This window comes from Musca domestica, unplaced genomic scaffold, assembly GCF_030504385.1.
Source record: "Musca domestica strain aabys unplaced genomic scaffold, Musca_domestica.polishedcontigs.V.1.1 43, whole genome shotgun sequence".
NCBI classification, from domain to species: Eukaryota; Metazoa; Arthropoda; class Insecta; order Diptera; family Muscidae; genus Musca; species Musca domestica.
Genome location: NW_026712332.1, coordinates 250,546 through 277,002, shown reverse-complemented (window position 1 = coordinate 277,002; position 26,457 = coordinate 250,546). Strand labels below are relative to the sequence as shown.

At 34.8% G+C, this 26,457-nt stretch overlaps 1 long non-coding RNA gene across 2 annotated transcripts; it reads left to right on the top strand.

Moving 5' to 3' along the window:
* Window positions 1–5,479: 5,479 nt before the first annotated feature.
* Window positions 5,480–25,087, top strand: LOC109612018 (uncharacterized). 2 transcript variants are annotated; one of them, XR_002194257.2, is made up of 3 exons: window positions 5,480–5,616; window positions 5,680–5,992; window positions 24,698–25,087. It is a non-coding gene; the product is annotated as an uncharacterized LOC109612018 (long non-coding RNA). The 2 variants fall into 2 exon arrangements; XR_002194258.2 differs by lacking the exon at window positions 24,698–25,087 and adding an exon at window positions 9,131–9,283.
* Window positions 25,088–26,457: the final 1,370 nt, after the last annotated feature.

Sequence of the window (26,457 nt, the reverse complement as noted above, 5' to 3'; positions counted from 1 at the left end):
TTACAGTTGTTTATTTACCCTGTATATCGCTATAACACCTGATTTTCGGGATTTGAATTTTAAATATCCAATTTTCCCAATTCCATCCTATTAGCTTTAATTTGACCTTGGTGGTTCCGCTCTATAAACAGTTCAGCCTGTTCGAAACTAGCCTGCTTTTACCTTTTGACAACACGGCTGTATAAACTTATAACTGAGTGTTCTAGTTGTCATGCTGTGGTTTAAAACTTCAAAGATCCAATCCAATGTCAAACCCCACCAACACGGAGTCCTTAGCAATTTCCAAAATTCGAGTTCTCCCCCTTTCGTCTCGCGTTACATTGTTGTTTAAACGTATTCATGTGTTTTATACACATTTAATTAAGGGTAATTTAGTATTTTGTATACTAATTGTATGCAGCAACATATGTTGCCTCCAACATGAATTTTAATCCTCCGTTTTCAATTTATTTAAGAAAATAAAAAAGAGCAGTGTCATCAGTTAATTATTGCGAATAACCTGCTGGTAACATGTGTCCTTTTTTAATTCCATATAATTGAAATAAAACTGGAGATATTATTTTTTAATGGAATCAAACGCTTTTTTATGCTTAGATAAGCCAAATTCTTTGAAATCCCATCGTTTTTTCCCAAAATTACGCTTTGATTTATTCACACAATTCTCCATTCCCCTGGGTAATGAAAGGGTCAAATAATTCCATTTCACAGTTCAGCGACCGTTCTAATCTCTGGTGAATACAATCCAAAAAAACAAAAACTACGGATAGGGACTGAGTGTAGAGCAAATGCGAACTAAATTAATAAAATTATGTACAAAATTATGTTTTTTGACATCAAAGGACTTTGGTTTTACAGCAACAACAGCGATAGCGACAGCGAATGACCCAACAGAAAAACCTGCTTACGCATTTGCGGAATGTGAACGAACGTGTGACAGAGAGAATAAAGAACTAGCTGGCACATCAAAGGACACACTGAAATCCTTTAATTTGTACAATATTAATAAAATAAAAGGCGATAATAAATTCACCGAGTAGAACACAAAAGCAAACGAAACAAGCTAAAAATACACATAAAAATAATGGTGCAACATTCAAATACGGGTTTGTTGATGTTGTCGGCGGATTTGTTCCAGAGACATGGCGTACCTACCTTTGTGCAGTACCCAAATCCATTTGCTATTCATAAGAGATGGCTGTAGATCTTTGACTGATGACGCTGACACTGATGATGTTGATGATGCTGGACGGCAGTACTGTTTGCTGGTCTGTTGGCCTGTTTGTTTGTTTGAATTTCGTTTTAAAACACTCGGTTTAGGAATTCAATGAAACACAATGTCCGCATTTGCCCCCAAAGCGTAAAGCATTGCAGTTGGTCTTCTTGTTGTTGTTTTATTTATTTATTTTTTCTGTTAGTTTTTCTTATATTTTTTTGGTTGTGGACTTGTTTATTTCTTTACTTTATGCTCTTTGCATTATTCAGATATAGACAGAAGATGGTTTTCATTTGGGCGCCAGCTGGATATATCCGGTTGTTTATTCAAAAGGACCATAGCTTGTCCATATTTATTCAAAAGGTTAAATATTTTCATGTCATTGCATCCTTTTGTGTATTATTCTTTATTTCGTTTGAGATTTTCTTTTCAAAATACTTTCGCTATCAACTCGATAGGGGGATTGTTTAAAGTGTCACTTCGTTTTACTTTATGTTGTGCGGGTTTCTTGACATTGTTTTTTAAATAAATTTTCTTCAATTTTTTGTTTACAAACTACGAATAAAGAATTGTATGAAAATAGACGATTACATGGTAGATTATTATTATTACCATGGACGATTATTTCAATGAAACCAAATACACAATACAAATTTAGTATAGATGGTTTCAGATTTTGTGCAGTTGGTAAAAAAAACAAGTAAAAAGCAGCAAACTGTTATATGGAGTCGTATAGTCTCCATTGACCTGCTTCCGCTTTGTCATAGGCTGTAGTACCCATTACGAATTCAAATACCAAATTTGAAACAATTCCGCTGAATAATGCCACTAAAATCAATGAGTATTGGGAGGTACCATCATAGGGAGCCTATACGAAGACGTGGGCCTGCATACAAATTTTTTTGTCATAGCCTGTAGCACACATTAAGAACTTCAAATACAAAATTTGAAATAATTCCGCTAAATAATATCACTAAAATCGAGGTACCGTTATATATGGGCTACACGAAGACGTGGACCTGAATATAAGAAAGAAAATGGTTCGTAAGCTGAACATAACGCAATATTCCAATCGGCAAATATTGAAAAATGAGCTCGGGGTGAAGCCATTGAAATTCCAAAAAGTGCAAGAACTTACACAGGCACAGAAAGAAAATAGACTCAAAGAGCTAAAGAGTTGCTTCGCTCGGCGTAAGTGGTGAACTGCCGAATTTGGTTTTCTCCGATGAGAAAACATTTATTGTCCAGCAGTTTGTAAAAAAACAAAATACTTGCCAAAGAGGTCAGCTGGAAATATGCACCTTCGGTTTGCCAGTAGAACTCAAGCGCCGGCCATGGTGATGGTGTGGGCCGCCATAACAGCCGCTTTCCGCTCGAACAAATCAGAATAAATGCCGAATATTATCGCGAAAATAAATGCAAACATTTTGGCCGCAGACCTTGGACAATCCAACAGGACTTAGCACCATCGCACTCAGCACACGCCACCCAAGAATGGTTACAAAATTAAGTTCCTCGCTTCATTTCCAGCGCACAATGGCCACCAAAATCTCCGGATACCAATCCGTTGGACTATTGTGTCTGAAGTATTTCGGAAAGCAAATTTGGCTCAAAAAATACCAATGTGTCGATCACCTTAATTCGTTTCCAAGGTGCCCAATTCGAACAAATCTAAACTTATTCGTTCAGTAAATTGAAAAAAAATTTTTTGATGTTTGACTTTGTTGCAGTTGTTTTATCTCATCCATACCATTTGATACGGACACAACAAGACTTATCAAAATAACGGTTTTAGGCACTAGGTCTCAAAGGACCAAATTCGTTTGGAGTCAATCTAGTGGTGTCTTCCTGAATATGGTCTGAATGGTAGATCTAAGTGTCATTTAGAAACGTCTACATCTAAGTGTCATTTAGAAACGTCTAACCCTTATAAAATGCGAAACTAGTCAGATACTTCTTAAAATTTCTATCAATTGTAGATCTAATACAAATGTGGAATACATCGGTTTATGGGATATATATGGAAAATCGGCAGAGGGTATTAATTCGTTTTGTGATCTAATTTTTCCACGGCCTTTTTTCAATTTGATGCCTTAAAGTTCCATAAAATATCGTTTATGACAAAAAGTGTAAAAGAAAGAATAAACATTCTAAACAAAATTTCACTACAGATCTTAAAGTAAGGAGTTACCTCGAAATATGAACTTTAATTGATGTATGCTGCGATGACCACTTCAAAACTTTCGCAAGGGCCTAATCGATTGGCAAATATGGCCAAGACCCTGGAAATAACAAAAATCCAGCATTGTCTTTATATAAGGACTAGTGCTATCAAATTCATTTGGAGTTTTCACAGCCTAGTTTGCATTTATTAACTCCCAGAAGTAATAAAAAATGCGGCGAATACGGAAAAAAAATTTTTCTCAAAAAGAAAATAAATAATAATAATAATTTTTTTTTTATTAGTAAATTTAAAAAAAATCAAATTTTTCTCTACAAAAACTAATAGGCCAACAAAATTAAATTGAATACCATTTAGAATGATTTTGGAAACTTTCAAAAAAAAAAAATAATAACCGTTAAAAATTCTTCTTGTAAAAAATCCTGTGAATAAATTATCTAAAATCATCAACCGTTATATGGGGTCTATACGAAATCCTGGATTTGCAAAGGCAATTTTTTGTCTTAGGGTGTAGTACCTATTTGGAACTTCAAATACGTAACTTCAAACAATTTCGGTGAATATTGTACCTAAAGTCGTCAAAGTACCGAATATCGGGAGGTACCGTCATATGGGGGCTACACGAAGACGTGGACCAGCACAGACATTTTTCTGTCTTAGACTGTAGTATCCATTTTGAACTTCAAATACCAAATTTGAAACATATCCGGTGATAAATGTCGCATAAATCACAAATTACCGAAAAAAGGGATTTACCATAACATGGAGGCTATACCAAAACGTGGACCTACATAACCCATTTCCAATACCAAAAGTCCTGCAGACATAATTTACATTTGAGTAAAATTTTATTAAGCTACTTCGTTCGGAAACTAGAATGATTTCCACAGACGGACGGACATCGCTAAATCGACATAGAATTTTATGCTGATTAAGAATATATATATACTTTGTGGGGTCTATAATGTATATTTCGAGGTGTTACTAACGTAATAACATAACATAATAACAATAATAATAAATTTAATATACCCTCCATACTATGGTGGAGGGTATAAAAATATTTCCAACAAAAAATATATTTCCAAAATTTTTATATAATATTTTTCCGCGGCCTTTTTTTGAGCTGATGTCTGAAGCTGACAAAGAAGAAATATTCTACACAACATTTCACTATAGATCTTAAAAGCAGGGTTTACCTTTATGTAAGGACTTTACCAAAAAGTGTATCGGCACAATTGACCAAATTTTTAAACCAATAATTATTGAAGTAATAAAAGGAGCTGCTAGATTTGCCTTATATTTGTGTGCTGGTATTTCAAATCCTTTATTCCTATTACCAGCTGCTATTTTACTGTAGCTTGTATATCCCTTCAATACATACCTTCCATGGTACGAACTATGGAGTGTACGCGCTCCCTACTTTTTGGGGAAGTGCCCCCTCGGTCAGCAGGAGCGGGTAAGAGTGGCGTTGGGATCGAACAAAAAACTGCAAAACACTCTATTAATTCTTAATGCTTCATATTAAATGTAACGAAATATATCCCAAATATTGGGTTCTCTTTGTACGTATTTTTTGTTTTGTTTTTTGATTGTGTGACGTGTTGTGTCGTCCTGTTGAAACCAAATGTTGTTAATGTCCTACTCTTAATCTTTTGTAAACTCGTTCAACATGGCCCGGTAACGATCACCTTTGACTGCTCAAGGACTCTATTTGAAGGACTGAAAAATATTTTCTTTGGGAATTTTGATTTACCAAAAAAGTATTAAATTTTTCGAAAACAAAAAAGAATTTTTTACAAACATAAAATTGATGTTAATTTTATACCGTAAATATTAAGTATAAAACTATATCTTTTGTATAAAACTATATCGCAATCACTTTTCCCAAAAATCGGTGTATATAAAACGGCTGGAAGGATTTAAGCAATTCACACCAATTCGGAAGGGTCTCTTGGCAGAAAAGGATAAACTCTAAAAATATCCCATAAAAATATGTCAATAAAAATGTGAATAATTAAATTTTTTTACATTACATTTGTCATATTTTTTGTCATACGAGATTTTTCCAATTTGACTTTCTGTTAAAAATTTAAAATTTTGTAATATTTTTTGTTTTGGTTTTGAAAGCGAAGAAAATCTAATTGGTGCACAATAAAATGGTAGCTGCGGCTTCGAACCTAAATCGACCAACACATCTTTGTGGAGCTAATATCAAAACGTAGGCCTTCTTAATTTTTATGCAAAATTTCATACAATAAGAATAAAAATTTATAAATTTCAGCTCATTTGGTCGCATATTGGGTAATTGAGAATCGGGGAAGTGCCGGCCCTCAAGATTTACGGAATTTGATCAATATCACATCAAATAGTGGATTTATATCCTCTGAGAAGCTGAAACGCTAAAATACTAATTTGATTGGAAAATGAAAAACAATGCATCAAAATTCGAACTGGTCGCGTGAGGAATTTCTGGATATACCGTTGAATAAGTAGCAAAAACATGCAAAATTTTGAGTGTCAGAGGGGAGAAGCGAGTGCTATATGAGGGATAAACCTGAACGGGGACTGATATACCTCCTTTAATATTAATCATCGTAAGTAATAAATATCTAACTTAAATATTCTACCTTCTGTCGTGATCTCAAGATGCTAAGTTTTTAAGTATCAAACATTATTCATCTTTAATGAATCATGTGATAGACATATTTACCCCCTCTATCATGATCTAGAGGTACAGGTGGATCGACAGATTTACATAGTGTTATCGATTATAACAATCGCTCTGGGCTCCCAACATATATTTTATGGTGTTATGGTAATGTTTGGCAATCTCGACATCATGAGGTCGTTAATTTAGTGCTACCGTTTAGGGTGATTTTAATAAAGGCTATATCTTAGTCGATTCCTATTAAACTCGGCTGAAGTAAATGTATATTTCACGAAGCTTCTCATACCAAATAGCATTGCTAAATGAATTGTAAAATCGGAAGAAACATTGGAGAAAACAACATGAAATGTTGTTTTTGTCGATAAAATCATTTTCAGTGACGAGGCCCATTTCCATTTTGATGGCTTCGTCAATTGGCAGAATTGTCATATTTGGGGTGAGGGTGCGAATGTTCGAGTAATTTACGAGATGCAAATTCATCCTCAATGTGTCATTAAAATGAGGCAGATCAAGAGCAAACGGCCAATGGTGCTCGGTATCGTGAAATGATAACCATTTTCTTCTTAGAATTGATGAAATGAATGACAGCGCCATGTGTCAATTGTTGCATCAATCATTTCCCCGGTCGTGTTATTTCGCGTTTCGGAGACCAGAATTGGCCGATTTCTACCTAAAGTAGAATACTGTTTTCCTAGCTAAATTTACCGATGCGTCTACCAAGATGCATCTTATTTGGGCTGATATTATACTGTTTGTGAACAAAATGCTTTAAAAACAGACGATGATATATTGGAGCTATAGCGAAATCTGCACCGATTTCGTGAATTTTTGAAATTTGTCAAGTGTATTTCTCGGCAGTATCAACTATTTTCTGCTGAACACTTTATTATGAAGTGAATTCTACGGCTTTGGGGGAATTACATATCGCCGTCGTATGCACTAAAATTCCTATAAATTGACCCCTACGCATTGGAATGGACATGCATAAATTGTACTCAAAATGTGATTTTATAAAGATTCTTCAAATGGACTAAGGGAATTTTCTTTTACATATTAAAATAAAATGAAACGAGTAAAATAGTTGTAAGTTCGGATGGAAGAACTTTGAATAACCTCCACAATTTGGAACGAGTTTTGCAATTTAAAAAAAATCCGCTAAAAATTCTGTTAAAATTTTAAAAACAAAGCCATTATAATATTGCGAAACTTAAAAAAAACCAGTAAAAAACATAAAGTTCGGCAGGGCTGAATTTTTAATACCTAGATATTTTTTTTTATATCTGAATTCAAACTTGTTTCACCTTAAACTTAATATACTAGTAAGAACATTGGCATAATGCAATTAAGTTTATCAAAAACCCATGAAGTGAGCGAAGCCGTTATATGGGGCCATACCAAAACGGGAACCTCTATAGAAAATTGTATATTTCAAGGATTGTCATCTATCAAATACCAAATTTGAAAACAATTATGTGCGTATTTGTGACTAGGAATATCAAAATACCGAATATCGGTGGGTATAGTTATATGTGCGCTTTAGAAAAACGTAAAACTAAATATTCAATGTTCTAACACCGGGCTAGAACCCATTATGACCTACAAAGACCATGTTTCAGACAAATCCGTGTGGCAAAAATCATCAAAATACCATACATCGGTAGGTACTGTTGTATGGGGTCTACAAATGCCAATTTTTATCAAAGTATCGAATATCGAGAGGTACCGTTATATGGGGGTTATACCAAAACGTGGATCTATACATACAATGTTTCGTCACAAGAGCAAGAATATATCATGACCAAAAAATTCCAATTTGTAGACAAATCCGCGAAAAAATATGTGACAAAAATAATTAAAATACCGAATATCGGGAGCTACCGTTGTATGGGGGCTATACCAAGCTAGAACCCAGCACGACCTACAAAGACCAATTTTTAGACAAATCCGTGAAAAAAGTGGCAAAAATGGGGTCTATACCAAAACGTGGACCTATACCTTCAATGTTTCGCCACACGAGCTAGAACCCATTATACCATACAAAAATAATCAAAATACCGAATATCGCGATTTACTGTTATATGTGGGCTATACGAAAACGTGGACCGATATATCTCATTTTCAATACCAACCATCCTAGATACAATACAATTTTTTCTGCCAAATTTTGAAGGTCTACGTCAAATAACGTGGGCTGTATCGTGATTTCAACAGACGGATAGACAGAGAAACAGACGGACATCGTTAACTCGACTTAGAATTTTGTACTGATTATGAATATATACTTTATACTATAAATATTTAGGGTTGTTACAAACAAAATGACAAAGTTAATATAGTCTCCTTACCAAGGTAGAGGGTATTCAAATCGGTGAATAATGTAGCAAAAATCATCAAACTACCGAATATAGGTGGTACCATTATATGGAGGCTATACCAAAACGTGGACCTGCACAGACAATTTTCTATCGTAGAATGTAGTAAATATTACGAACTTCATATGCCAAATTTTAAACAATTCCGGCCAATAGTTTCACTTAAATCATCATAATACCGAATATCGGGAGGTACGGTTATATGGGGGCTATACGAAGACGTTGACATGTACAGACAATTTTCTGATTTAGGCTGTAGCATCCTTTACGAACTTCAAATACAAACTTTGAAATAATTCCGGTAAATAGTGTCGCTGAAATCATCAAAATAACGAATATCGGGAGATACCGTTTTATGGGGGCTATATGAAAACGTGGACCTACATGGCCCATTTATGAACTTAACCTGCCTACTGGCAAACGGAATGACATAGTTTATATACCCTCAATAGTATGGTGGAGGTTATAAAAATCGTTCGATCCTATCTCTTTCTATGAGGCAAATTATTCTCTTGTTCTGAGACAGACTGACGGACTTCGCAAGATCGACTCCAAATGTCCTGATATGAAATTTGTTCGAAAAGACTTAATACCTAAGCCCGTTATTTCTATGAGGCACTTTTTGGCAATATTAAATGATACACCCTCTGTACGCATAAAAGATATAATTTTTTATCAAAGTTCATTTTCAGCCCTATGGATAAAAGGTACACAACTCCGGCCACCAAAATTCAAAGATAACAATTGATCATATATATGTTCAGCAGATATCTGATACTCTTGATAGTCCCATTGGATTTGTATAACCCTGAATTTTATTAAAAAAAGCACAAATTGTTTATATTCAAATTTCTTTTTTTCCGATTAATGCATAATCCTTATGGTGACATTAAATACCATCGCCATTATTATCTTAAAGATCATTTTGCACTTATTAAAAAAAAATTCAAAAATTATTTTCTGTTTCCCTTAAACTCAATCCCTTTTGTGGTTATTCCATTGTACCAACGTGTAATTCCATTTGCCTTTTTTTTTTTTGCCGTTTTTTTATTATTTTTACAAACTGCGACATATCACCGAAGTTACACACAAATCAATTCACTTTCACATTTCGCCACATATTTCAATTCCATTCAAATGGGGTTTCTATATATTTTTTGGTGTGTGTGTGTGTGTTTTTCTTTTTTCTTATATTTTTCCTTTTTCATTTGACACACTTTTCCCCATTTTGTGCATTCATTCATTTCGATGGTGTGGCACTGCATCCATTCTCCATTTGTGTTATTATTCTTCTGCTGCTGCTGCTGCTGCATGTTTTCACTTTCGTTTTATTTGTTTGCTCAACTTGACTATTGACACCATTTTGCCACATAAATTTCAACCTCATTTTTTTCATTGGAGAACACATTGTTAAATCTTATTTTATTTTCTTTTTGTGTGACAACAACAACAAAAACAACAACAATTGCATTTGTTTTTTTTTTTTGTATTTGCCTTTACATTTTGCACTATTTGTTTTCATTTGACACTTTAGCCTCTGGCATCTGGAATGCGCTGGCACCAACAAAAAAAAAAGGATATCTCAATTAAGGATATTAATGAGCGAAGAGACAGTGGTATTTGCCTTCACTTGAAGAGACTTTTTAATGGCAGCATCTCCATAGATTTTTTAAAAGACACACTCAATTTAAGTATGAATTACCATAAACTAGACCAGATAATGATCCACTCGATGTTATCCTTGAATTTCTATTTCAAATTAAGATGAGCGTTACGTTTTAATGTTTCCTTTTTGTTTTCATTCACGACAAACTTGACACAAGTATGTTACTACAACACAAGGAGAGCTGTTGGCTGGTTGTTTGGTCGGCAACAACACCAACGCCATCGACATTAAATCCATAGCATGCGAACGAACCGACTTTCACTGGCAATAAATTTAAATGGCTGAGCTGAACAGAATTCAATTTATCCACACAGAGTCTAGAATTCGGTTTGGTAACGACGACCGGCTACGCGCGTTGTGCGTACGTGTATCCTTGAATTCTAAAACGAACTGAAAATATTCTACTGAACTACAAACAGTCACCCAGTTTCGCCAGTCATGAACAGATGGGTAACATGCAGCATCCAACCAGTCCACAGCCATGTTCAATGACTTCTGCAAAACGGATGAACTGGGGCACACAGCATCCACAGAATCGGTTTGATGGGAGCATGCGCTGTATCAGAGATGCCCAGCTGATTTACTCTTGAGTGAAGTTTTATTTGGTGACTGTTACTGTAACAGAGCTGTGGTTGGTCATACTTGGTGACCGGATAGTGGATAATATGCAATTGTGCGTATTTTGTAATTGTCGATGACACCTGTGCGCTGCATGCCCACTTGTTTTTAGTGACTAATGCATTTTTTATCCATTCTCAATGTTAGGAAATCTACATGGCCCTTCGTGTTTGAACAAATAAAACACATACATGTTTGATCAACGTGAAATGTGGCCCGTTTGTCTTCCATATGGCCGAGCGGTCTTAAAGGAATTAAAAATGGATAGCATTGATATATTCAGTAACTTAGAGACTTTTAAGATATCCCTCGAGCTACAAAATATCTTTAATTACACTGTGCGACAAGAACAAATGAAAACCTTAAACCCTTTAATACCCTCCACCTCAGGGTAAAGGAAACATTTTTATATAAAAGTATCTGAATTCAAGAACTTTAAACTTCATATAATGCAGTCGAACCTATAAAAAAACAAGAGTGAGTGAGGCCGTTATATGAGCCCATAACAAAATGGGAACCCCTGTAGACAATTCTATACTTCTAGGATTGTTATCTATCAAATCTTCTAAAATATCAAATTTGAAAAAAATTTTGTGGGTATATGTGACTAGGATTATCAAAATACCGAATATCGGTGGGTATCGTTATATGTGCGCTATAGGAAAACGTGGAACTAAATATTCAATGTTTTGCCATCGGGCTAGAACCCATTATGACCCACAAATACCAATTTTTAGACAAATCCGGGCTGGTTCCGTTATATGGGGGCTATACCGAAACGTGGACCAATACATACAATGTTTCGCTACACGAGGCAGAACCTATTATTAAAATGTGGCAAAAATCATCAAAATACCGAATATCGGGAGGTACCGTTATATGGTGGCCAAACCAAAAAACTGATCTATACATACAATGTTTCGCCACACGAGCTAGAACCTATTATGACCCACAAATACCAATTTTTAGACAAATCCGTGAAAAAAATGTTGCAAAAATCATCAAAATACCGAATACCGGGAGGAAATGTAATATGAGGACTATACCAAAACGTAGACCGATATTTCTCATTTTCAGTGCCAACCATTCTAGACACAATACAAAATGTTCTGCTAAATTTTAAAATTCGCTCTACGTCAAATAATTTGATTTCAACAGGTAGTCGGACAGACGGACATCGTTAAATCGAATTAGAATTTTATGCTGATTGCGAATATATATTCTTTATGGGGTCTACGACGAATATTTAGGGAGGGTATAAAAACAATCGATATGTATATATACATATATGTATAAAAGAGTAGGGTGACAAACTGATTGATTCATCAACGCCCTGACGAACCTGGTTGAAGCTAGAATCTTGAAATTTTATGTGGCTCAATGTTGGTGTGCATCGGTGAAATAAGGCTGGGTTTTTGTAAATTCAAACTATACTCAACGGTACTAAATTCTAAAATTTGGAATAAGTGTTGCCGATTGCGTGTAGGATTTGGAATAAATGCGAGGGTGTAGCAATAAGGAGGTGAGATTAGGAAACACACTGTATGCGACAAGTACCAAATGGATAAAATATTTGATAAGTAATGCAGGAAAGACCCGACAATTCTGGGTATTGTTATAGGGATCACTGTGAGTGTGTAACGTTCAGACGTGGAGGTGGATTTGAAAAATCGTACCATATAGTGAGCGAAAAATACAAATTGGTACTAAATTTTGCATAAGAGAACTAGAATTGTGCATTTTGATATTAAGAGCACTGTTCGCAGGTGGCATTTAGATAAGGAGATACATTTGGAAATTTATACTATAATGCGTAAGAAAAGTACTGAGTGGTAGAATCATGTTACAATGAATACAAGGTAGGCTAACTTTGAAAAAATTGCAAGTATAGAGGTCTACCTGTTTGGGTTGTAATGTCAGAATCACTATCAAAACAAAAAAAAAAAAGCAAAAAACTTGTTGCATTGATTTTGAATAAATAGTTTAAAGCCGCGAAAACTGAATGAAAGGTCAAAATTTCTTTCAAAATCATGTTCTATATATCTCTTATGGTTTATTTCGCGACAAAAACTGTAGACTTTGTCGATACATACGTTGCAATAAGCATTTTGAAAACACCCGAATTTGAATATTTTCTGAACATTTGTTTTAATTATTGAAAAGAATACGCACACATAAACAAATGAAGTTGACAAATTAAGCCAGAAAAATAAAAAATTGAAATCATATGGTAGTTCTGCCCTACCTTGAATTCATTGTACCATGGGTAGAATAAAATAGAAGTAAAAGGGAGTGTTTTCAGAACCATAACTTGTACAAAAAGTACTTAATGTTGATAAATTTAGTATAAAATGTAGGAGGGGTGCTGCAATTATGAGCTATTAGTGTGTTAACAGCTGGAGTGGTCTGCTACATTCCATCTTCACATCATATCTAGAGTTTGTTGAAGTATTGAAATGAAGCTTAGATACAAGGTTACTCTTTTTTTATATTTTATACGAGTAATGGTTATTAAAATTGTAACCCTCTCGTTGAGGTACTAAAAGGTGTGACCCGATGCTGTCCATTTTTGCAACTGATCTGCACTGATACAACGAGTATTGTACATAATTATATCATGTGAAGAGAGCCGGATGATTATTTCGAGTTTTATAATTGTTTTGGTTATTCAAAACTTTTACTCTTTGTCGGGGAGGTACCAGAAGGAATGGTCTGAACTCTACCATATCTTCGATATCAATCCAGAAAGATTATACAATAAAAAACCAGTTAAGAAAGTCTTAAAGTCGGGCGGTGCCGACTATATGATACCCTACACCGCTTTGTTAATTTAGTAGAGCTCAACATAACAATTAAAAGTTTTTATAGGAGAATTCACGCTATGATTATAATTATAATTTAAAGTTCAATGGACTAAATATGCCGAAGCATTTCTATCTTTTAAATTCGGACTTGTATTGCCAATTTGGTGCACAATTAATTTGAAATCGGATAAAGATATATATAGGAGCTATATCCAAAACTGAAGCGATCTCGACTAAATTTGGCAAAGATATTTCTGAGCTGTATTTCATATATTTCCCTAAATATCGTACTTAAGGAGTGCATATTACAGCTGTGTAAAAAACATAACAAATCGGATGAACAATATATATGGAAGCTATAGCTATATCTGAACCGATCTTCACCAAATTTGGCATACTACCTTCTAGACTCAATTCGGTCGTATGTGCCAAATTCCATCCCATTTGAGCAAATATGAGACGTTTGGGGCACAATAAAAAGAAAATCGTACGAAGTTATATATGGGTGCTATATCCAAATCTGAACCGATCTCGATAAAATTTAGCAAAGGTATTTCTGAGCTACTTTTGATATATTTCCCCAAATATTGTTGTTACAGAGTGCATATTACGGCTGCGGAGGACAAAAATAAGAAATCGGATGAACAATATATATGGGAGCTATCGCTATATCTGAACCGATTTCTATCAAATTTGGCATACTTATTTTCAGGCCTAATTTGGTTGTATATGCAAAATTCCATACTATTGGGGCTGATATTACACGTTTCGTGCACAATAAAAAGGAAATCGGACGAAAATATATATGGGAGCTATATCTAAATTTTGAACGATTATCTCCAATTTCAATAGGGTTCGTCCTTGGGCCAAACAAATGTTGTTTGGAAAATCGGGTAATAAATGCGACCTGCATTTTGTTCACAAGAATACATGGACAGACGGACGGACTGACATGCATAAATCAACTCAGAAAGTGATTCTATGCAGATCCTCAAAAGTAACTATGGGTCTATCTCGATTCCTTCTCCATGTTACAAACAAATGCCCAAACACATAATACCCTGACCTTGTGGTGTAGGGTATAATGATATAAATGTTGCGACGTGCCAGGTTTGGACTATATGGGTAACTTCCTTGACTTTAGACGAGATATGTGATCGTTTTTAGAGAATGTTAGGGTATAGTCGTCCGAATTCCATTTTCATGCTTCATTTAATAAGAAAATCAAAGATTTATATCCAACTTATGGAAAATCATAAATTTCATTTCATCGTGTTGGTTGGCAAGTTATGGCAGATAAAAGTATTGAAAATTGTGACCCTTTGTGAGTGAGGTAACAGCAGGGGTTCACAGATATATATCATCTGCACAACAGATATTGTATTCGCAAAAGTGTTTGTATGTGTGAAATTTGAAGAGTGTTGAATGCTTACTTCGCTTTCTTTGATCGTTTTGTTTCTCATAATCTTTAACCCTGTGGGCAGGTATCAAAATAAATGTTACGATCTCTACCATCTTTATAACAGATCTTGTGTTGATGGAAAAATTGAGATATACCAAGTCTTGAATGGAATCTGATGTTAATTTCCTTTTATATGAGATTCATTAATATTTAGAATTTTCAGCCATTGTCTTGGAGGTATCAGAAAGAGTGGACCGATATATCCCATCTTCACAACTAATCTTTTGTTAGTGGAAATAATGGGATGTGTGAAATATAAAGAGAATCTGATACTCATTTCGGATTTTATGAATGTTTTGGTTACTGAAAACTTTGACCCTTTATGGGGAAGGTACCAGAAGAAATGGTCCGATCTCTACGGGCTTTTTACCAGATCCTGTGTTGATAGAAATATTAAGATGTGCCAAGTCTAAATGGAATCGGATATTAAGTTCGCGTTTTACGAGCTTAATGGATATTCAAAATTTGGCCCTTTTGTGAGTGAGGTACCAGACGGTGTGGACCGATATATTTCATCTTATCACCAGATCCTGGGTTTATAAAAATATTGGGGTGTTTGAGATTTGAAGACAATCGGACTATTACATTACATTTAATGAGAGTTATAATTATTCACAATGTTGAGCCTTTGTGGGGGAGTTATTTTATGGAGTGGATCGATATTGTCAATTTTCACACCTGACCTAGCACTGATGCAAATATTACGATTGGCAGAGTTAGGCAAAATCGGATTTTCCTTTCTGTTTCTGTGCAAAAAATATTTTTTTTACAAATTTCGACCTTTTGTGAGGGAGGTACCAGAAGGAGTGGACCGATATATTCCATTTTCACCCCAGACCTTGAGATAATAAAATTATTAGGATTTTTGAAATTTGGACTCTTACTTCCCATTTTATAAGGGTTGTAATTATTCAAAGGGTCAATGTGGGGGAGATATCTGATGGAGTGGATCGACATTGTCCATTTTCGCACTTGACCTAGCACTGATGAAAATATGAGGATTCCAAAAGTTGGAGCAAAATCGGATTATCCTTTCAATTTCTGTGCAATAAATTATTTTCTTTCAAAATTTTGAAATTTTGTGTGGGATGTACCAGAAGGAGTGGACCGATAGTGCCCATCTCCGAACTCGATCTAAGCTTGACAATAATATGACGATGTACCAACTTTGGATCAAATCGGATACTACCTTCGAGAGTTACCGTGCGCACCAGCCAGACAGACGGACATCGCTATATCGACTCCAAATATCCTGAAACGGATTTTGTCTAAAGAGACCTAGGGTCTAAAACCGTTATTTCGACTAGGCACGTTTTGGCCGTATCAAATGATGTATACCCTCTCTAGCCATATGGCTGAGTGTATAAAAATCAATAAAACACCCGAGTTTTACTCCCAGGAAAGGGGCAAATCTACTTTTATTATTTCATAAGGTTTAGTGGGTCCTTATGGATGCCCTGGGAACAGCTGAGCTCTCCTCAGCCGACGAGAAAATATTTCTCTCACAAAAAAATATATTCTCACTAGATTAGAATTATAATGAAGCATCACACTGTTTTGATAGTAATACTTAATTTGGGCTGTTGCCACTACCTTGTAATGGGAAAATCAAAATGCGAACTGCCAACTTGACGATGTCCTCCAAAAAGGCTTTGCTCTCACTTTCATTTGATATCGGTGAGAAATATGAGATTTTTTTCTCTTCTTCCATTTTTTTACTTCACGGCAAACAATAAGTTAGTGAAAGGATTGCGCCACTTTTATCGTTAAACAAACAGAAAACTTTTCGCATAAACTCTATTGAATTCTTTAGCGCCTTACATCGATGCAGACGAAGGCTTAACCAAATGCTAGACCATATTGTATAAAATACACTTTTATCCCGGCTGGATATCCAAGCGTAAAACACAACAATATTCTCATTTTCTCGCAATTGTAAATCCATTCGTAAATCACTTCAAGGATCATAAAAGGACTTTTGTCTGAATATTATTCGTCTCTTTGCAATTTAATAATAAATTTGCTTGCCATTCACAATACTATTCGTTGGATGACTGACGGTGGCGTTGGTGGTGACGCTGACGCTGACGGCGGCTAGGTGGTGGGTCTCCATTTCGTCGAGGCACTGAATTACAATGCAGCAGTAGAAGCAGAAGCAGAGCTACAAGGAAATGTTGCCACAAATTTCCATTGCTGACGCATTGCCGGGTACTTTCGTCCTGACTCTGTGCCTCTGTGTGCCATTTCCCAATGATGTTACAATTTCTGTTTTTGTTTTCGTTTTCGCTTTTTTGTTGTTTTTGTTTTCCATGTTGTTGGCTTTGTGGGTGGTTGTTTGGTGACAGATGTTGACATGAGTTATTTGGGATTCAGAGCTGCGAAAACATGCCATGGAATCTGGTGTAAGAAGTAAAACCATTGTTGGAAGTGTCGATGTGGTGACAGTTCGGTTTATTCCGACACCGTTTGTTTGAATGCTTGTGTCTGAGATAATTTAATTTATTGTGATCATATTGTTAGTTCTAATAATAAAATGTACAATTTTGATAAAGGAGAATTCATGATTTCGAAGTACATTGAAAGAAATTCAAATGGTAGGAAAACGAAAGTTATTTCGCAAACGATGTCAGGTATGATATTATTTTTTATAAAAATACTAATCGAGTTGCAGCTCGACTTGAGACACCAACAGTAACATACATATCATATTTGATAAATCCAGCTCTATCCCTTCACCAATACCAAATTTAGTACTATTTAGTACTTTTGTACAATTATAGTATACATTTCCGAAACCACCTCCATATCCCAACCCCAGACACCAACAGAGACTTCAATGTAAAATTTTGGGATTCCAGATCTATCTCTTCCATTTAGTATCAGTTAGTATTTCTCGAACAATTATATTACACATTTCATCATATTCCATAATATGGGGGCTATACGAAGACGTGGACCTGCACAGACAATTTTCTGTCATAGGCTGTAGAAAAAATTCCGGTGAATAATGTCGCGTAAATCATCAAAATACCGAATATCGGGAGGTACCGTTATAGGGGGCTATACGAAGACGTGGACCTACACAGACAATTTTCTGTCTTAGGATGTAGTATTCATTGCGAACTCCAAATTTGAAACAATTCCGATAATTAATGTTGCTTAAATCATCAAAATACCATATATCAGGGATGCCGTTATATGAGGGGCTATACGAAGACGTGTACCTCCACAATGTTCTGTCATAGGATGTTGTATCCATTACGAACTTCAGATTCCAAATTTGAAACAATTCCGGTGTATAATGTCGGTAAAATCATCAAAATACCGCATATAGGGAGGAATCGTTATATGGCGGCTATACGAAGGCGTAGATTTTTACAGACATTACGAACTTCAAATATCAAATTTTAAACAGTTTCTTTGAATAATGTCGGTAAAATCATCAAAATACTGAATATCGGGAGTTACCGTTTTATGGAGCTATATGAAAATGTGGACCTCCATGACCCAGTTACGAACTTAACCTGCCTACAGGCAAAATAAACATGTGTGCCAAATTTTAGCCTTCTATCTCAATTCGTTCGTGATTACAACAGACAGACACATCGCTAAATCGACTTAGAACTTTACGCTGATCAAGTATATATATACTTTGTTGGGTCTGACAATAGTATTTCGAGGAGTTACAAACGGAATAACTAAGTTAATATACCCTCCATAGTATGCTGGATGGTATAAAAATGCAGGGCAACACTGTGGATCACGCAGTCGAATATTAGATGCAAAACTGTATGAAGAAGTTCAAGCCTACGTGACTCTTTGTAGGGTAATATCTTTGCAGGACTACGTATAATGGAGTTAGACTGGAATAAACTAACGTTCAAGAAACCTTGCAATAATGAAGGACTAATTGCTGTTTTCTACCAATATCAGGGTTACGAGCGATGGGACGATACACAAAAGATTTATTCACATTTAAATACTGAACTGCTCTAACGATAGCCACTTGTGGGTTTCCGGCCAAATATAAAGAAATCGCACTATCACGCTTGAATTCCATCACGAATAACTTTTTTTGTGGAAAATTCTCACCAAAATGCTTTTGTACGCTTTTAAACGATATAATGAGCTGTCACTGGAATAATTTTAACATTTTTTCGGATGAGTGGCTTAGAAATGACAGCAGTCTGAAGTTGATTGCGGTTTTTTCATCTCGCCGTGTTTTATAGTGTGGTAGGGTATGACATGGTCGAACCGGCGCGACTATAGCCTTCGCTTAATTGTTTTAATATATAGAAAGGAAAAGCAGTACATTTATGTAACATGAAATTATCGCTCATTTGAAAAATAACTTCCGCTCCACTTTAAAAAAATTCACATTAACAATTGTATGGACAAGAATTTACGACTACTTTGCTTTCTTTTATCACAACTAAAAGTTGTATCCTCTCAGTTTTCTTTCAGTGTACTTGGTGTAGCAAAGGCACTAGTATTATCTGTTTCCTTGTCGTCCACACCATTGTTGTTCCATCTCGGATTGCTCTGACATTGTTTTCAAAATTTATCAAATTCCATAAACTGTGACACAGAATGGCACAGACCGGAAAGGGGGGAGGGCGAACTCAATACAGTTAGGATTTAAAGCTATCTTGTTAACTATTGTATTGTGTATTAATAATTCGCCAAAAAAAACAATGTAGTTGTAAATTGTGTTATTGTTTTGATTTACAATATTTTTAATCATGATTTTATTTGTGTGCTTGTTTTTGGGTAAAAAAAATAGAATGTTGGCCAAATTGGGTAATATTTAATGGAAGAAGTCATTCCAAATAACAGGTGTGGTTGTTAAACAGTATATATTAATATTTTATTATACCCTCCACCATCATTCCGTTTGTAACACCTCGAAATATACATTTTAGACGCCACAAAGTATACATATTCTTGATCAGCATAAAATTCTATGTCGATTTATCAATGTCCGTCCGTCTGTCCGTCTGTGGAAATCACTCTAGCTTCCGAACGAAATGGAGTATTTCGATAAAATTTTACTCAAATGTGTACTATTTCTGCAGGACTTTTGGTAATGAAAATGGACCATGTAGATCCACGTCTTCGTATAGCCCCCATATAACGGTATTTCCCGATATTCGGTATTTTGATGATTTTTGCGACATTATCTACCGGAATTGTTTCAATTTTAGTATTTGAAGTTCGTAATGGATACTTAATCCTAAGACAGAAAATGAGCCATGTAGGCCCACGGCTTCGTATAGCCCCTATGTAACGGTACCGTCCGATATTCGGTATTTTGACGATTTTTGCGACATTATTTATCGGAATTGTTTCAAATTTTGTATTTGAAGTTCGTAATGGATGATTCAGCCTATGACAGAAAATTGTCTATGCAGATTTACATTTTATAACCACAATGGTAGCTCCCTATATTCGGTATTTTGATGATTTTAGCTACATTATAAACAGATTTTTTTCAAGTTTCGCATTTTAATATTGTAATAGCTTATGACAAAAGTTGCCTATGCAGGCCCATGTCGTCGTAAAGACTCTAATATACGGCTACATTAGGTATTTTCAAGATTTTAACAGAATTTTTAACGGATTTTATTTTTTTGAAAATTGTTAAATTTGTACCAAATGGTGGAGGGTATTCAAAGTTTGGACCGACCCAACTTACAGCTTTTTTACTTTTTTATATTAATATTTACCGAAAATTATGGCGTTGTAGGTTATCACATATTCGCCTTCGGCCTTGTTTTATTATGGTAATATTTTTCGCTTTCCCAAAAACGTTATGCTCAACGAAAATTTATGGCAAATATGTGACCCAAATTAAAGGATTAAATTCATCAAGTTCAAAACCTCGTCGAATTTAAAATACTATCAGTTGTTACATTTTTAATCATTGACACACGAATTTTCTTAAACTCTTCCTTGATGTCCTGTTAGATTATGTCTTCCTCAATAAATTAACTTTCCATCTTAGCCCTCAGGAATATGTTTTGCATAGTCAATTTTGCCTACATCCCTTTACAATTAAGGCGAAGAAGAACTGGTCCTTTCCTTAATTGGGCAAAGGTACAAAAATTATGTTTTAATTGTTCCAAGTAAGTCATTCTTTTGTTGCTCAAGGGCCTGGGGTTCGTTTTAAATGGTGATTACTAATTCTCGTTTTGGTTCCCTTTTTTAATTGCTCCAAGCTGGCGAATGGGCGAATTGGAATACCAGGGCACAATATGGGGGATGTTATTGTAAAGTTGTTAATATTTCATATCCCTTTTCGAAGGAAGGCCGTTTTGTTTTGCATTTAATTTTAAAATCATTTCATAATGTAAGAGCAGTTCGAGAAAAAAATACAACCCAAGTATTCTTGACGGGACAAAGGGATGTCATTGTAATTACAGCTGCAAAGAGGATCAAAATGAAAAAAAAAAATGGAAAAACAAAACATAATAATCAAATAACTTTCGATAATGAGCGGCAGAAATTACAAAAAGTGCTGAAAAACTAAACAACAACAACAACAATATGGAAAGTTTTCTCGTCACATTGTTGCTAAACTATTTTGTCAAATTTTCCCAGTAATTCTGTTATGGTCGTTGCACGCAAATAAAATATATTTCAGGTCACACCTCTTCAAAGTTAGCTAAAGTTTTGAGCAGCGAAGCCATTACAAGTGGTTTCAAAATCATAACTTTTCATTGAATTTGTGAGAGCATATTAAATAAACATTTTTAGAAATTTTTAATTTTGCAGTTGTTTTTAATTTTTTTTTTGGCCACGACGTAATTAAAGGTGTTGCAAAATGAACTGGGCAAAAGTCCATTAAAATTTACATTTGGGTAACTAAATTTTTGAACATGTAATTAGAAATTGGGGTATTTCACTATGTGTGAATATTTAATGTTGTTAAAAAAATCATGTTGCAAATTAGTTAAAACTTTTTTGTTTTACAATTTTTCGACTCAGTTATAGAGATGCTGATGGAATATTAAGACATAATTTTACAAAAGGGTTTGTTAATACATATTTCACATAGCATGTTAGTAGACAAAAAAGCCAATAAAATCCATTTTAGGAAATTTGAAACCGATCTTGCCATGTCCGTCCGTTCTTGGGTTCATCCGCCTGTTGTTTTGCGCGCACGATAACTGTCGAAGAGAGTATTGGATTTACCTTAAATTTGGTGCATCATAAAACTCAAACCGTGTTCGTGGATGGAAAATATCGGAATACTCCTCGCGGTATCTCCACCATAAAGGGTCTACCCTTTGAATAATTTTTGCTCCATAAAATGGAAATTAATTCCATATTGATCAAACTTAGCACATAGCAAAATTTTAAACCCTCAGCCCCATGGCTAGAGAGGGTATATATCATTTGATACGGCCAAAACGTGCCTCATAGAAATAACGGTTTTAGAACCAAGGTCTCTTTGGACTAAATCCGATGTCCGCCCATCGGATCTGTCTGTCTGGCTGGTGCTCACGATAACTCTCGAAGGGAGTATCCGATGTGATCCAAACTTGGTACGTCGTAATATTATTATCAAACTTAGATCGAGTTCGGAGATGGGCAATATCGATTCACACCTTCTGGTACCTCCCACACAAAATTTCAATATTTTCAAAGAAAATAATTAACTGCACATAAAGAGAAAGGATAATCCGATTTTTCTTTAACTTTGCGATTCCTAATATTTGCATCATTGCTAGGTCTAGTGCGAAAATGGATAATATCGGTTCACTCCATCAAGTACCATCAAGAATAATTATAATATGAACCCAAGGTCTGGTGTGAAGATGGAATTTATGGGTCCACTCCTTGGGGGTCCTCTCCCACAAAGGGTAAAAATTTTGAATATTCATGAAGCTTATACAGCATGAAATTAACATCCGATTCCATTTAGACGAGGTACATCTCAATAGTTCCATCAACACAAGATTTGTTATAAAGATGGTAGAGATCGCACCATTCCTTCAGGTACCTTCCCCACATAGGGTTCAAGATTTTTGAAAAACAAAACACTTAAAGAAAGCGAAGTAAGCATCCAACTCTCTTCAAATTTACACATCCAAATGTTTCTGCTAACGCCGATAAGTTGTAAATATGATAGATATCTGCCAAGCACTTCTCGTATCTCACCCGCAAACAGTCAACTTGCTATATCTAAACATTTCTCCTAACTAGAAATCTGATATGAATATGTAATTTGTCGAAATTTATGATTTCGCATAAAATTGGATTCGATTTCCTTTCAATTTTGCTCATGCCAATATTTTTATCTTCCACTTTATACGGTACTTCACACATATTTCCACATTTTCCCAAAATTTGCACATATTTCATATAAAGTATAGGAAGTAGTCGATATAGTCCAAATCTGGCGCATTGTAATATTTTTATAAGTCTTAGGTCAAATACCCAAAACCGAAAAGTTTTCTGATTTTGCAGTTGCTCTACAGGTCGCAATTATAGATCAATCGACGCGAACGTTAGCATAGGACTAGAGCTAGAGTTAGCGCAAAAGCCTTCCAATTTGGATGGTCATCATAAAATTTAGTGAGTGAAATAGCCCCCACATAACGGTACCTCCCAATATTCGTTATTTTCATGATTTTAGCGATATTATTTACCGGAATTATTTCGAATTTCGTATTTATAGTTCGTATCGGGTACTACAGTCTATGTCGGTGCAGGTCCACGTCTTCGTATAGCCCCCATATAACGGTACCTATATTTTGTATTTTTACGATTTTAGCTGAATTATTCACCAGAATTGTTATAGGTTTCGTGTTTGCACTTCGTAATTTAGGTCCACGTCTTATATATAACGGTACCTTCCTATACTCGGTATTTTGATATTTTTGCGATATTATTCACCGGAATTGTTTCAAGTTTCGTATTTGAGTACTATAACGGCTATGACAAAAATTGCCTACGCACATCCACGATTTCATATGAAACCCAATAATGGTATCTCCCAATATTCTGCATTCTTGAGACTTTAACAGATTCTTTTTTGAAAATTTGCAAATGAACTAACTGCTTTTTTCCTTGTTTCTACTGAAGTCTATATTTTGTAATTTTTACACGTTTCATTACACATTTTAAGTAAGTCATTGTAAGTATTTAATAATTGAAGTTATTAAATTTTAGGTAATCTTTAGAATTCTAGAGTGGGCTTTTAATTTTGTAAAGGTTCACCTAACTAAAAATTCGTTCCACGTTTGCAATGTTTTGCAATGATTTGTAAAAATTTGGTTAGAATTTTTCTTTTCGATTTTCTTTTTATTATTAATTTTAAAAAACTTCTTCAACATTTAGAAAGATTAAATCCCTATACTCGGATTCAAGACATTGTTTCTGAAATAAAAGCAGGGAAAATTTTAAAATGTCTAACAAAGAATTTGTGAAGAAATCCTTATCTACCTCATATGTGATGCCGATACTCAATGTGACATATAAATGATATCGACTAGGATCTACAACACATACTTAGTTATTGTGGCAATCACTGACATAAATAAAATATCTTGATTGCGAAAGCGTTGTCAATCTCAGTATTCACTCGCATCATCTATTTTCTAGTGCCTGGAATTTTATTTTTTTTTTTTTTAATCTAATTTTATATTTTCCCATATTTTATTAGCATTATTATTCTCAACATAACATTTATATACTCCCACAGGTATTCGGTGAGGAAATGTTTTATGCCAACTTTAATACCGAAACATAATGGATTTCGAAACAAGCTTCAATGTGACGTTCGTTATCCCTCTAGAAAGGATATGAGCAACAAAGAATATTTTTCAAACACGCAAAACAAAAAAGAAAATTCAAAAATAAAGCAAAAACGTTGCTCGCGTAATTCATTCGAAACTTTTGAAAAGAACAAAAGTGGAAAATGAAACAAGAAAACAGGGATTGAATGTTTATTCTGCTGATAACTTGAATTTATCACTAATCGATTGTACGGAACAAACTAAACAATGGGAGTATTTCTATTTGAAAGGAAATTACAAATTCAATGCGAATGTAAATTATCTATCTATCAATCTTACTCTTGCTGATAGAAGAAATTGAAAACATAAAACATAATGTTCTATTAACGACTTCTAGAGTTGAATGTATTGGTTTTGATAAATGAATTAGCAAGTTGTAAAGGGTGTTATCGATGATGAAAAAAGTTGTGGGCATTCCCTTCTTATATTTATTATTTACCCATATAAACCATTCTTTAGTACCTATTGTAGCTATAACTAGGTTTCTAACGAAGCTAGTAAATTTTTATACCCTACACCACATGGTGGTAGAGGTACTATGTCTTTGTGCATTTGTTTATAACATGGAGAAGGATGCGAGAGAGACCCATAGTTACTTTTGAGGATCTTTTTTTCATAGAATCACTTTTGTCAGTCCGTCCATGTATTATTGTGAACAAATGCAGTTCGCATTTATTATCCGATTGATATGAAATTTTGATGATACTTTGGTCCAAGGACGAACCCCATTGAAATTGATGGGAATCGGTTAAAAATTAGATATAGCTCTCATATATATGTATTTTCCCGATATCAGGTTTTTGCGCACCAAATGGCTAATATCAGCACACATTTTTTGGCAATATCGACAAAATTCATCCCAAAAAAGTACTTCAAATTTGGTGCAAATCGGTTCACATATAGCTATATCTCCAATATATAGGATGAGATAAAAAAAAACTGCAACAAAGTCAAACGCCATAATTTTTACTTTTTTTTAAATTTTATAGAAAAAAAAAACTAAAAATGTCGGAAATAGCATCAAATTCTAGAATAAGTTTAGATTTGTTCGAATTGGTCACCTTTAACACTAATTATGGCCTTATTTAATTATTAACGGCCAATGAATCCGTAACACGCTGCCCGAATGTTGCTTTGCGGTATTTTGCCCATTCCCACTATCACTATGCCCGCGCTTGAGTTCTGGTGGCCAACCGAAGGTGCACATTTTCAGCTGACCTCTTTGAATATAAACACGATCATTCTGTTTCTTTACAAACTGCTGGGCAACAAATGTTTTCTCATCGGAGAAAACCAAATTCGGTAGTTCACCACCTTTGGCCAAGCCAAGCAACTCTTTAGCTCTTTTGAGTCTATTTTCTTTCTGTTGCGGTATAGTGGCTTATAAATTAGCAGTCTGAAGTTGGTTGGAGGTTTTTTTTATCTCATCCTGCAATGCAAATGAGAAAAATCCATTTAAAAAATTTCTGCTTAGCTCTCACAAACCCTAGAGTTCAGAGCAAACGGCAGGAATTCCAAATGGATTTATCGAAATCCTCTATTGTATTAGAGATGAGTGCTATTGAGGAAGAATCTGATGGCTCCGAGTGGGAAGAGGACATACCAATAACAAAAAAAGGCGCACTTGGTACTTAGTTAAACTTTATAACAGCCCAGAGGGGTAATT